The sequence below is a fragment of the Haemaphysalis longicornis genome, unplaced genomic scaffold (assembly GCF_048455015.1).
Source record: "Haemaphysalis longicornis isolate Haplotype H1 unplaced genomic scaffold, Haemaphysalis longicornis Haplotype H1 scaffold_10, whole genome shotgun sequence".
Taxonomy (NCBI): Eukaryota; Metazoa; Arthropoda; class Arachnida; order Ixodida; family Ixodidae; genus Haemaphysalis; species Haemaphysalis longicornis.
Window position 1 is genome coordinate 50425375 of NW_027526204.1, and position 13772 is coordinate 50439146.

The 13772-nt window shown below is 48.5% G+C and overlaps 1 long non-coding RNA gene across 1 annotated transcript in view; it reads right to left on the reverse strand.

The window, feature by feature from the left end:
• Positions 1 to 13772, reverse strand: part of LOC144158513 (uncharacterized) — a 114782-nt gene that overhangs the window by 43048 nt on the left and 57962 nt on the right. The window lies entirely within an intron of this gene.

The following is a 13772-nucleotide window of genomic DNA, read 5'->3' on the forward strand; positions in this document are numbered from 1 at the left end:
AGATCGCTTTGTGCCGCTCTGTTGTGTGTTGTGGCATTTCCCTGGTAGCGCTTACTTGTGGCTGCTGCGGAAACGGGTGCCTTAAAGATCAGCTTCACCTTTCCAATCTAAACATTCAACTTGCCTACAAGATCACATCACGATCAGTGCGCTATGAAGCTGCTTTTAATCCGCAGCCAAGATATCAAATGAACTAGCGAAGCATTGTGCTGCATAGCATATGAATTTCCTTGAGTAGCTTCTTATCCTGCTTTAAAATTGCTACCTAATTTTCGGACATTGTTTGCTTTATTGATTCAGCAGAGTGACATAGATGTGAGGTTTTTTATTTTGCAAGTTTCCCGCAATCAACGAGCGATGTGGCCTGAGGTTTCACCCCTACTTGCTGGGTAAAAATTATGAATTAGTGAAGAGGCCCCCAATATTTTATTTTTTTTGGTGAGGGAATGCAAGGAAATCTTGGCCCTCTCAGATTGCATCTTGCATGAGGCGAATCTCCAGCCCGAAGGCACAACAATCAGAGCCCGCATTGACGAAAATCAGAACATCCTCATCGTGAGCACCCTTTCCCCAGACACTGCCGCGGCACTGAGCAAGATAGAAAAACTCATAATTGGAAATGGCACCTTTGAAGTTTCATCATATGGGGTCTCCCCGGATAATTCATGCAAAGGCGTGATCCATAACATCCACTTCGAAGCAACGCCCGACGAAATAATGAAAGCCATCTCAGCTCCAGGATTCGAACCACTCACATGCCGCAGGTTAGGAAAGTCTACAACCATCGTCATAACATTTATGGGGAAGAAAGTGCCCTTTATGGTCTATGTCGGTGGGGTAGAGACGAGGTGCTACCTCTACAAGCGCACGGTCGCCCACTGTCACGTGTGCCACAAGACCGGCCACAGAGCAGACGTGTGCCCGCACCCCCCATCAACGCCCAAGTGCAAGAATTGCGGCGTTCAACTGACTTCGGACCAGCACGAGTGCCGCCCCCAGTGTACTCTCTGCGGAGGCGCCCATACAACGGCAAGCAAGCCATGTCCCAAGAGGTTCCTACCACCGATCAACCGCAGAAAGGGAGGAGGCCCACCCACGAACCCCAGGAGTTCCCGCTCACTGTCCGTGGATGCTCGCAAAAGGACTCCAAACTCCCGGTCCCAATCCCGGAACAGGCGAGACAGTTCCCAGGCACCGACCAAAAGCGGAAAGGAATCAGGACGTCGCTCCTTATCCCGATCCAAGCATGCCTCCAAAACAAGGCCACGAAGCACCACGAGGGGAATCGGAGCATCGCAGACGACTACGTCACCATCTCAGGTGAGCTGGGCAAAGGCCGCCTCTCCCAAAGCTCAGCCCCCCCTTCACCACCCTGAAATAACACAGGTGCAGGCGCAGAATGCCCGCCTACTAGAGGAAAATGCTATTCTAAAAGCTGAACTTGCATCTCTCAGAGCAGAATTATCTGCGATGCGGGAGGAGTTCCTTAGCACACGCAGCATTGCAAAAGCCAGCACCCAGTCTTCCCCACCCGAAAAACGCAAACGGGCTGAAAAACCCCCAATCCCGCCGAAAGAGCAGCATCCCAACCATCCCCAGAACGCGCAACCCACACCTTCCATACCGACCCTCCAGCAGATAGAAGAATTAATAACACGATCTACCGAATCTATTCAGGCTACTCTAGAAAAGTACTTGACCGACCGCATGTTGCAATTCGATGTAAGAGTGACGGCACGCATAGTCAAGCTAGAGGAACATATGCTTCCGCTCGTGGCTCCTCAGCAGTGGCACAGCAACCAAACCTCCCAAATGGCTGACCCTCACCAAGTCACCCCTCTTTTCCCCCAGGATGGCAGCACAACGATGCAGTAGGCAACCGAACACCCAACAGAAACTCACTGTCTGGCAGTGGAACTGTAGAGGATTCAAGAATAAGCACGGTTCACTCACCCAGTACCTTTCGGCATCATCTACCCCACCCGAATTTATCGCGCTTCAAGAGACTAACACCCAGGTCCGCCTTCCCGGCTTCATCACATACAGCACAGAAAAAGGCAATAGTCTTCACACCCTTATCAGCAAGCGACTTGTCGCTATTCAACACCCCCTTCAACAGTAAGAACCCTTAGGAATACTGCTCGAGCTAATTCCGAAAGCGGTTAAGAGAAAACGCACCCTTTTTCTGCTCAACATCTACTGCAGACCGAAGAGCTCTCCCCACGCCCTGAAGGAAGTAATAGAGCAAGCTGCCCACATGGCGGCCAACCATCCGCTGCTAGTAGTGGGCGACTTCAACGCAGCCCACCCCGTCTGGGGATATACTTACACCAACCCAAGGGGCAGAGCGCTGCACGCATTTATTATTGATCAAGATGTAACCCTGCTAACGGACCCCCAGCAAAGCACAAGAATAGGCAACAGCGTCACCAGGGACACTACCCCTGACCTCACCTTGACCAAATTTGTCCCCCGTGCCCGCTGGTCCCACTTAGGTGAGTACCTGGGCAGTGGTCACGCCATCCTGGCCACCACCATATACGGAGAAGACTATCAGGCCACAATAGGAACCGCCCGCCTCACGGATGGGGCCAAGCTGAGAGAGGTCCGAGGACAACGAAACCAACCCGGAGTTTCCCGCACCCCACTGTCCATACAAGACTGGATCGCACAACTCCGCCAAGACGTGCAGGAACACACCAAACAACTACAAACCACAACTACCACCCCGTGCATCGACGCTCGGCTTCTCCACATGTGGGAGGCCCGCCGCAGCCTCTTAAAACGGTGGAAGAAACAAAAGCATAACCGCAAGCTTAAGAAGCGGATCGCACAGCTCACGGCCGACGCAGCGCAATACGCAGCTATGCTCTGCCGAGAGAATTGGCTCACGCTTTGCGACGGGCTAAGGGGTACATTGAGCACCCGCAAAACCTGGAAACTGCTTCGCTTCCTCATCAATCCGGCCAACAGCAAGGCGGAATCACAAAACCACATGACCGGAATCATTCAACAACACCCCGGGATTATGGCAGATCTCCTCAATAGCCTCCGGGATCGCTACCTCCCCACTCACCCGTCAGAACCGCTCCCGCCATGCACCGGTAGCCCTAACCCCCTACTCGACGAGGACATCCATTTACACGAGGTTGCGGCAGCCGTTTGGCGGTCTTCGAAGCCACACGGCACCGGGCATGGATCAAATTTCGAACAAAGTTCTGGTCAACTTGGATGATCAATCTCTATTAGATCTCACCTCCTACCTCAACCAGATATGGCGGGCTGGTGTTCTCCCAGCTGAATGGAAAACGGCAGAGGTCCGCCTAATACCGAAGCCGGGAAAGCCACCTAGCATAGAAAATTTACGCCCCATTTCCCTCACGTCCTGCGTGGGGAAGCTCCTGGAACATATTGTCCTCAACCGGCTTCAAACATACCTAGAAGACACAGGAAAGCTTCCTGGGACTATGGTAGGCTTCCGCCGTAATCTTTCCACGCAAGATATCCTACTTCAAATTAAAGAGGAGGTAATGGCACATGCCACGCGAAATTCTCCTACTGCCATTTTGGCACTAGACTTAAAGGGCGCATTTGACCATGTGAAGCACACCGCCATCTTGCTTCGACTCAACTTCCTTGGCTGTGGTGCAAGAACATACCAGTACGTCCGAGACTTCCTCACCACCAGGCAAGCCATCTTCAAGGTCGGGAACCACGCCACTGATCTTTTCTCTGTGGGTGGGCGCGGCACACCTCAGAGGGCAGTCCTATCCCCCCTGCTGTTTAACATCGCCCTGCTCGGCCTTCCTTCTCTCCTAAACGACATACCGGGTATCCGGCACGGCCTATATGCGGACGACATTACCATCTGGTCGTCCACTGGATCGATAGGGGAGATTGAGAACCGTTTGCAAATGGCGGCAGACGTAGTGAACCACTACGCCCAATCGTGCGGTCTTAGTTGTGCCCCCAGAAGTCTGAACTGCTACTGGTCTCCCGCCAAAAAAACCAACCACCTGGATCTCCGACGATCAAAATCTGCATGGACGGCCATACCATCAGCCCCTCTCAACACATCAAGATCCTGGGCATGACATTTCAAGCAGACCACACATCCTCCATTCTAATCAACAAGTTAAAACACACCACAGAACAAGTAACCCACATGATCAGACGCATTGCCTCCAAAACGCGAGGTATGGGGGAGGCAGACACGCTTCGACTAGTCCAAGCGTTCATAATATCCCGGATCACCTACGCTATACCGTATGCTCTTCTGTCCGCGGGAGAACTCAAGAAAGTAGATACGATAATCCGGAAAGCCTACAAGCAAGCCATCGGACTCCCAGCAAGCACCTCCACAGACCGACATCTCCAGCTTGGAATTCATAACACCACAGAAGAATTAATCGAGGCCCACCTCTCGAGCCAAAGAGTGCGACTGGGAGCCACAGAAGCGGGCAGAGCCATTCTCTCCCGCCTGGGACTTTCAGTCCCACTTCAACACTCACCTCCTGACCTAAGAAGCATACCACACACAATCCGTCAATGCCTCATTGTTCCCCCTCTACCGCGCAACATGAACCCTGTGCACCACGCGGCGAGACGAGAGGCCAGAGCGAGAGCCATTTCGAGGCGATACGGAAACGAATCCGACACTGCCTACACGGATGCTGCCACATACCCCGGGATTCAGGCCACAACCGCTGTTGTAGTCATGAAGAAACACCACCACACCAGTCTCACTATACCACACCACAACCTATTGCAAGCGGAGGAAGCGGCAGTCGCCCTCGCCGTGAGTCAAACCACAGCTACTGTCGTCATCACGGACTCGCAGCAGGCGCGCCGAAATTTCGCTAACGGAAGAATCCACCGCACAACCATCAAGATTCTTGCACAACGCCCCCCAAACCGTTCCATCAAGATCATCTGGGCCCCCGCTCATCTCGACGTTCCTGGCAACGAGACCGCCCATCTCCTGGCTCGAGAGCTATCCCGCCGAGCCGCTGTTGCCGGAAGTGAGCCTGAGCGCATGCACCCGATGGTCACGTACCGAGAAATCACGCTACACTACCGACTAGAGCGACAGCATTACCCCCCAGCGCACAAACAACTCCCCAGAGATCTGGAGCGACTCCTACGTGCCCTTCAAACGAATACTTTCCCCCACCCCACCAGAAGTCACATTTTGGCCCCTACCTGTTTCCCCCCGCAGTGCCGCTTCTGCGAGGCCCCCGGGACACTCTATCATATTGTAGGAGGCTGCGACCAAGCTCCGCTTCCCCGCCCCAATCCCTATCCCACCCATGAGCTTTGGGAGAGAGCCTTGGCCAGCTCCACCCTCGAGGATCAGCGTCAGCTGGTCGAGAGGGCTGTGGACGCGGCCCGAGCTAAAGGCGTCCTGGACTAGGGAAGCCACCCCGAAGACTCCATTTTAATTTTTTTTTCTCAATAAAGAAAGTTTATTCTCTCTCTCCCAGAATAAAGACGGTTGCGACCGCTTTTGAATAGTAACACAAACCGGAGCCACTTGAGCGATTCCCAACATTTTCGAGGGCTCAGCCGTTAGCTGTTTTATATTGTGGTGCCGTTTTATTCTAGCTGCGCAGAATCTAGTTGATACTGCACACTTTGTTTGATTGCTTGTGATGTCACAATTGCCAAAGTGTTCTTTTTGAATGTATGTCGGACCAATCAACAAACAGCAAACGGGATGTTTTAAAATCAGCGCTAAAAATATTTTCTTGCCTACAATATTAAAGGCCACAAGACTGAGGAGAAAAATTTTAAAAATGTATACAGGAAAAACACCAACGTGTCCAGAGTTAGGCCAGCCGTGTTGTTCTTGAACCGAAGTAAGTATTGAAACTCAACTGCATAATTAAACTTCTCACTGAATTTATATATTTATATTTGTGTTTCGCTTCTGAAAACAACAAAGCAAGCACCAGTTTCTTTCGGCTTGCTTGAAAGTTCCCATGGTACTATAAAATAAAGCTCATTCTTCACCTACTGTATACCTCATCCCTCATTTGTAGCGTCAGGGCGTAGTCCGAAAATGGAACTGTTTTGGTTTTCTGGGCCTCCTATAACAAGCTTCTATGTGAGATGATTTTGTCCATGGCCTATGAGTATCATAATGAATTCGTAATAGTACGTATAAGTATTATTCTCTGGTACCAGTTAGTATTCCAGTACGTTGGGCTCGCGGAACAGGTTCTATGAAGATTCAACATTATTTATTTGATTTTAATAATCGTTATATTAATTTACGAGCAGCATCTTCTCCTGGAACTCCTCAGATCTATGCAGCGGTGAGAAGAGAGCCCCGTGATGCGCTCTTTGTCCCCATATTTAGTGGTATAGGCAGCGATACAGCAACATTTCGAGACATACATTTCAAACCAGGAAAGCTGGTGTTAGTAAATTCGTCAATCGCCGAATGCTGGGCCCCTTAATTTCTATGAAAAAAGTATCAGGGAGCACCTGCTGTTCATGAGTGTCTTTGGGCAATGATAAAAAATACCGCCTTCCATTTCAATTTCTACGGCTCTTGTAAAATGTTACTCAGGCTTTCCTTTGCCTCTCAAACAAGTACTGCCTATTGAAATATAGGAAGTGGTGCTTCGGGACAACCCTGTTGTAAAATATTCTCCCAAAGTGCGTAATGTAAATGCTCTTCCAGAGAATAAACAAGGTGTAGGCTTGCACGTCTGCTCGTTAGTGATTCTGTGTGAACTTTCCTCTCAGTTGGAATGGCAACTTTCCTACCTGTTTGTGGTATTGGCCCGCTGAAACGTTCGGCATTTGCCTGCAAGAGATTTTTATAGCTGTTGCTACCTCTCGCACCCTCTGGTTCTGAGAATGTGGTGGCGCCGACGAAATATAGGGCCACACTTTTGTACCACATTTATCGATCTTTAACTGACATAGTTTTTTTAATATAATGCCGGGTAACTCATTTGAAGTTGTTCCTGCTGTCTTCAAGAATGACTGACACTTTTATGAATTAGGAAAATTGCGATAAATGGACAAAGAAAGGAAGGAGGGCAGACAATGCGCATTGTGGGTCTTCCTTCTTCTGTTTGTCCATTTAGTGCAATTTTCATAATTTCTACTGCACCAACTAGTCCCACAGCACTTTTTACTGAAAATCTTGTAGTGATTTGTCATGCATGCCCTTATTTTTAAGACTGGAGCAACTGAAGCTGAACATTTCTTCCACCTATGGAAAAAATTATGCGTCTTGTCAGAGCCAGTATTTCAATGTGCTGTGACATCGCATTTTTAGCCCCTTTACTACTTGAACCAATTTTGGCAGTGCCAGGTACGTTACACGAAAGTTGTATGGCTTGCACGACTAAAGAAACTGGGTGACTTCTTTTCTGTCTGTTCTGCACAATCTGTAAGTTAACAAAGAGTTTATTACGGCTATGAAGTGCGTTCAAATAGCCATTGTGACTCCTGAGATAACATGAAAACGTATTTAAAACCATCGGGGCACCCTTGTGGTTCCTTCACAGTGATATACAAAAAAAAGAACAATGCGCAGATGGGCAAAAATTATGGCGTGTTAAACCCTACAATCAATCAATGTTTATTCAGGGCGATGTTCTTACAAAATGAAATAAATGTTACAACTTCGTCAAATAGGTAGTTGGTAGGGTAGCCACAAGAAGCGCGTGGAGGATTCCATTTCGCCGCAAATTACATATGAACTAGCTTTATAGACTTCCCTGCCAGTCATGTTATGGATTACAAAAGCAAAAAATTCAAGGCACACAGGAATAAAGTTTAGGCAATCTACTTCGGAACATTAAAGGCAATACGTGCTTTTCATTGAGAGGGGTGTTTCGCGTGCCCTTTTATTTAGTCTTTATTAAAGTTGATGAGTCTGATTACCCGTTGTACTTTTGAGGGCAAGTCGGGCAAGAATGCCCTAAGCTAGTCAGTGCAGCTAATTATGGTCCAAATTGTTGAATGGAACTAAGCAATTAGAGAAAATGGTCAGGGTGGTTTTGGTTGGTCTATGAGACTTTGTTTGAAATATCGTTACATAGGTACTAAAAATGTAGCAGTTTTGTAGAAATATAATTTATTCGAGAAACCTGTGCTTCGGAATAAACTTAAAAACAATAAATGTTGAAGGAGCAATCAGTAAAAAGTCCGGCGGAGGCGAGTGTTGGTGAATTTATTGCCACCATGTTTATTTGGCAATCAGTTTAATTAAAAAGAGAATATTCTCAAAAAACACGAAAAAGGCTAGCATTGGGTCGCAAAAGCAAAAAATCTTTCCCTATCAACACTGCCTGTGCGGCTTAGAAAAAAATGCGTGCTTTCCTTAAGACAAGAAGACAATGTTGCAAGGTATGGCCCGGCGCTTGTAACAAAATATTGACGCGAATCGTGCTTTGGGTTTGTTTATTTATGTTTTGCTTTTACCACCTGGCTGTGCCGGTCTGTGTTGTCTGTGTACCAAGGGAAGCGCGTGTTTCATTCATTCTTTCTATGACGCATGTGTTATCTCTTCTGATTGGGAGAGCATTCCGAACTAATCTGAACAGCTTAGAATAATCTCCTTTGTTCTATATGTAAATCGACGGTTGGAGAAACACTCGCGCCGAAAGATAAAAGCCTGGAGAGCCGACGCCGCGGCTTTATTTCGACCCTCCGACGCTCGCCGACGCAAGTCACTCTTTTACTGCTGCTTCGCCACCTGTGTACTTTTCGAGTTGTTAGGGGAGCACAAGTTCACTCCAATAAAGGTGTTTTTCGTTCAAGATGATTGCATCATCTTTGGCTGCATAACTTGTGGTAGAGGTGCTGGGAAGATGCACTTTAAGGCCTCGCCAAGCCGACAACCGAGCCCCACTCGTTTCCGTCGCCAACCGCAAGGTCAGAGGTTGGACTGCTTCCAGGTAACGTGAAGAAAGAAGACGACGTGAAAACCACCATGATTAACGCAGGCACCATTACCAGCGCCTATATTCTTGCCCTAGTCGTGAAACAGCCCCTGGAACCTCATCGGTCCGCGGATCCCCCGGAGAATACTTTGGGGACTCGTTGGAGTCAGTGGAACCCGTCCGCAACTTTAGTAGGCGGGATGCCCAATAAACTTTCCGCCAGGTTTTCTTCTATTTAGAAGTTACGCCCCGAACGTCGTTTGAAAACCGTGAAAGCTCTCTAACCGAGGGGCTCGCTTTAAGGGAGAAGTTACGCCCCGAACGTCGTTTGAAAACCGTGAAAGCTCTCTAACCGACGGGACTCGCTTTAAGGGCGACTTCCTCAAAACATCCGCTACCGTCTTCCGGAAATAACGAGCCGCCCTTTTGTTGTAAACGCGCACGCAACGCCCCAACGAAGGAGTCGTGATGTTCGTTGAGGACATAAAGGAGCTATTTCGCCACGCGGACCCTGAAATGACGGAAGAAAAGAAGTTGCGCTTCCTATAGCAGGGTGTAAAAAAGAAACTGTTTGCTGGACTTGTCCGAAACCCGCCCAAACCGTCGCCGAGCTTGTGAGCGAAGCCAGCACCTGTGAGAAAGCCCTCGAAATTCGTGCTAAGCAGTATGACAGGAACTTCGTTGGCACGGCCAATGCGACTCGCATCGACAGCTCGCTCATTCCCGCAGATAGCCTACACAAGACTATCCGCAAAATAGTAAGAGAGGAGCTGCGGAAACTGCTCCCAAAACCGCCGCAACCACACGTCGCTTCCCTTACCGATGTCATGAGAGAAGAAGTGAAGCAAGCGCTGGGAACTTCAACGACACCAGTAGCACCTCGCGAGCCGCAAGCAATGACCTACCCGGCTGCTGTTCGTCGCCCTCACCCACGTGCGCCCTATGGTCACGAGGGTCCGTACCGCCGTCCCGTGTCGCCGGAGCGACCACCTGCGGTGCAACCCTTCGCTCCAAGAAGACCGACGTGTGGCGAACGTCCGACAATCGTCCGCTGTGCTACCACTCCATAGAGGCCCACCACAGCTACCGTCGCTGCCCCTACAAGAGGCTCGGCTTGCAAGGGTTCTCCGTCGACGCACCCCGCCCCCGAACCGGCCAGCGCCCATGGGAGATCGAAGAATACCTGTCCAACACCAGCCGTATACCACCCCTTTTCAACCGTTAGCCGTCGGACCACTCATACCAGCCGCCGAACCACCGTAGCAATGGTGAGTTCTCACGTGGAAGGTCCTCCATCCCACGCGTGGGAAACTAAAGGCAGCAACCTCTGGAGGTGAAGTTTCACAGCGGCGGAAAAATGAAAACCCTCCAACCACGCAAGGGCGTGCCGAAGACCATGACGAACGACAAGCCCTCATCCCGACGGACTGACAGATTCCTGACAAGACACCCGAACATGGTGACAGCTACGCGGCTCGGGGCGCACCGAACATGACCGAGACGGCTGCTGAGAAGGCAACGACAACGACGACGCACAGTGCCTGACCGTCAACACGCACAGGCCTAGATTTGACGCCCCGACGCACCTGGAACTGGAGGAAGGCGGCGTTCAACGTCCAGTTGTCCGTTTACGGCTGTGACGTAGTCACCCTTATCAACCCGGGAGCTGACTACTCGGTAATGAGCGAGTCATTAGTCTCTAAGCGGAAGAACGTTACTACAAGATGGGACGGTCCGCATATAAGCACAGCAGGATGCCATATTGTAACGCCAAATGGAACGTGCACTTCACGCATCACCATAGGCGGCCCCATGTAACCTGCTGACGTCGTCATTTTGCCCAACTGCTCCCGCGACGTATTTTTCCGAATGGACTTTCTGATGAACAAGGGCGCAATAATTGATCTGCAGACAAAGTCAATAACTTTTTCCTCCGATCAATCCACTACGCCGCAACCGAATCCCAATCACCGTGATGCCACAAGGATCACCGACGATCACGTCACCCTGCCACCCCGCGCAAGTTTGATGATCGCCGTCTACTATGATGTTGCTGTTCCTGACATCGACGCTATCATAGAGAGTGACCAAAGGTTGCTTCTCAGCCGTGGTGTCGCCGTCACAAGAGTAATTATGCACGTTAAGGAAAGTTAATCCAACATTTTATTCCCCAATTTCAACGAGGAGTACCAAACTCTAAACAAGGGCGCTTCCATTTGGTCCCTCAAAGAAACGCAAGAAGCAAGTCAAGGGATCGTGGTCCCCAAATTTGAACGCGCACGCGTCGATGCTTCAAAGCTGCCGCATCCTTTCGACATGAATCGGGCGCTGCCGCAAAACATCGGGAGAGATTACTGGATTCGGTGCATCGGAAGACACAAAAAATGAACGTATATTTGCATTTAGCTATAATAACAGAATTCAATGATGGGGGTGGGGGTGGACCGTACGCCTTGCCTCTTTACCCTTTTTATGGTCGACCTCGTTTTCCAATACTAAAAAATAAAAAGTCCGGAGACGACCTAGAGGTTGGGCAGTTCATAGCGTTGTGCGTTTTCTGAATTCCTACCATTTTGTTTTTGTTACGCAAGAGAAGTAGGGCAAAATAGTTGAAAATACAAGCACTATTTTCCAAACGCACGTGTAATAAACCTGCGGCCTTTATACGTATCATAAAACACGTAAACACGAGCCACAGCAGTGGTAACAGATAAATGCCTTGTGTTGCCTCGTTCGTGCTTTTTTGTTTCCTTCTCTCTCTCGGTATTGCCTTGTTACCACAGTGCCTCTGCAATATTCTCAGCGGTCTAATGTTCTCCAGAGCCTGTATGAATTCCCCTCATAGAAAGGCCTTGAATCTGAACAATATTTTATTCCTTGTCAAGTTGCCTCTTTACAGAATTTCGTATTGGATGCCAATCATCTCAGCAATCAATTTATTGTATAGGTTCCATAGGTAGTATTGCTACGGAGCAGTCTAGCGGGGTATAATTGAAGTACCAACACGACGACGCACAGCCTCCGACGTATAATATGCCGTATGGCTACAACTTCAGTAAACTACACAAATACGCCATTCTGCTGATAGTTTAGAAAGTAGGCTACTCCTAGGAAACCTGTTTGATGAAGAAGCAGCGCCGGTTTTTTTTTTCAGGTGACTTTTTGCTTGGCTGGTAATTCTTGAAATCATCCCTGCACCTTTTCTTTCAGGATACCTGGTTCAGTTCTGTACGACATCAACCTCCTTAGTTTAAGCTACTAACAAGATAATCGTCGAGAAACATGTGCATGTAAGCCCCTTTATGCGCGATCAATATGTTTGTCAATACAGGTTTTAGTGTGTTCATGGTCGAGACAAACCCGTAAAGGATGAAGATGACGTGAAGACGCGTGGTGTGGCACCCGGCCGTAGCACTTATGCGGCCAACCTGACTAGTATCCTGATGTTTGCAAGAACTGTTTGTGCTTTATGTTATTTTTATCAGCTTGCTCTTACAGAAGCACCTGCAGCACCATCCAGTGACTGTATAGCAGCCTAGGATTAACCATGGGCACCTGGCTGTTGGAAGGTGCTATTTGACAGCAGGCGAATGCACTTGAAGGTGGAAGCCTGCGTTAAACATTGACGACGGAAACAAGACGGCTGCTAGGACGACGCTTATATTTGGTGGCTCAATTACATTTCAGGAAGCGCGCATCATAAGAACGTGGGCTATTGTCTTCGGGAGATAAAGGGGACACACAATGAATGTTTGTTTTTGGTTCTTTGGGAGATAGAGCAGACACATAGAGGAACGAACAACGAAGGACATTTGAAGGACGATGATAGTCTGTGACAAAATTTCAACACAGATACACACAGGACGTACACCGGCTACTCCCTTCTGGACATAGGCTGCTTATTGACTCGACCACACATTAATTTTTGTAAGAGCTACAGTTGATTTGCCCAGGTAATTCGTTTTTTTGAAAGGTAAAAGGTTTGGGCGGGTTAGTTCATAGTCGCACAGGAAACAACCGCAGTTATAAACAGATGCCCAGGTGTAAGCAGGACAAGCAGTAACGCTCACAAAGTGGTTTATTGCAGAACCAGCGCATATAAACAAGTCTGGCTAGCATTCGTAGAGGTGGAAGAAAAAGAAACCATAAAAACGATGGGTGAAAGAAGAAAAAGATATTTGAATGTTTGAACGTAGCATTTAATGTTCACCGATGCAGCGATTCTTAGGCCTTTACTTGGGTTCCAAGGATGATGAGCAGTAGTTGGAAAAAGTTTAGGAACCCGCACAACCGTTGAGTCGAGATCGGTTGATGCGGTATTGACTTTTGTTAGCTTTGTGTTGCGCCTTGAGAGAACCATGGTTTCTTTTGACGAGAAGGAACCCTTCACACCTTGTAAGTCGACAAGCACAACCGTAACTGGTCTAAAAATGAAAGGGTGGGTCATTGTATCCTGGTTAGTTTGCACATCAATGCAACCTGATTGACCATACTGATCAAACATCGCTGGAGGTTCTATTTCCGCGATAAGGCAAGAGGCCTGCAACAGTCACTACAGATCACTGCATAACGCACCGGAGGCTATGTTTTTGGATATTTTTGGCGTGTTGGCCCATTTTCTCAGAAAGAACAGACGAAAAAAAAAACTGAATGACAACTAGCGACGTCAATTTTCGCTAAAAAGGGCGGTTTTAGTTGTTAACGCGTCCGCATCCTTCAACCTGCCCTGACAAATACATCTTTAATAGAAATTGTCCTAAAAGCTATATAGGGCCAGTCCGAAGTAGAACAAAATATTTATGTATTAGCAAAACTACATGAAACTATGCAGGTTGGACGGTTTTTATCAAGGAATTATTTTATATT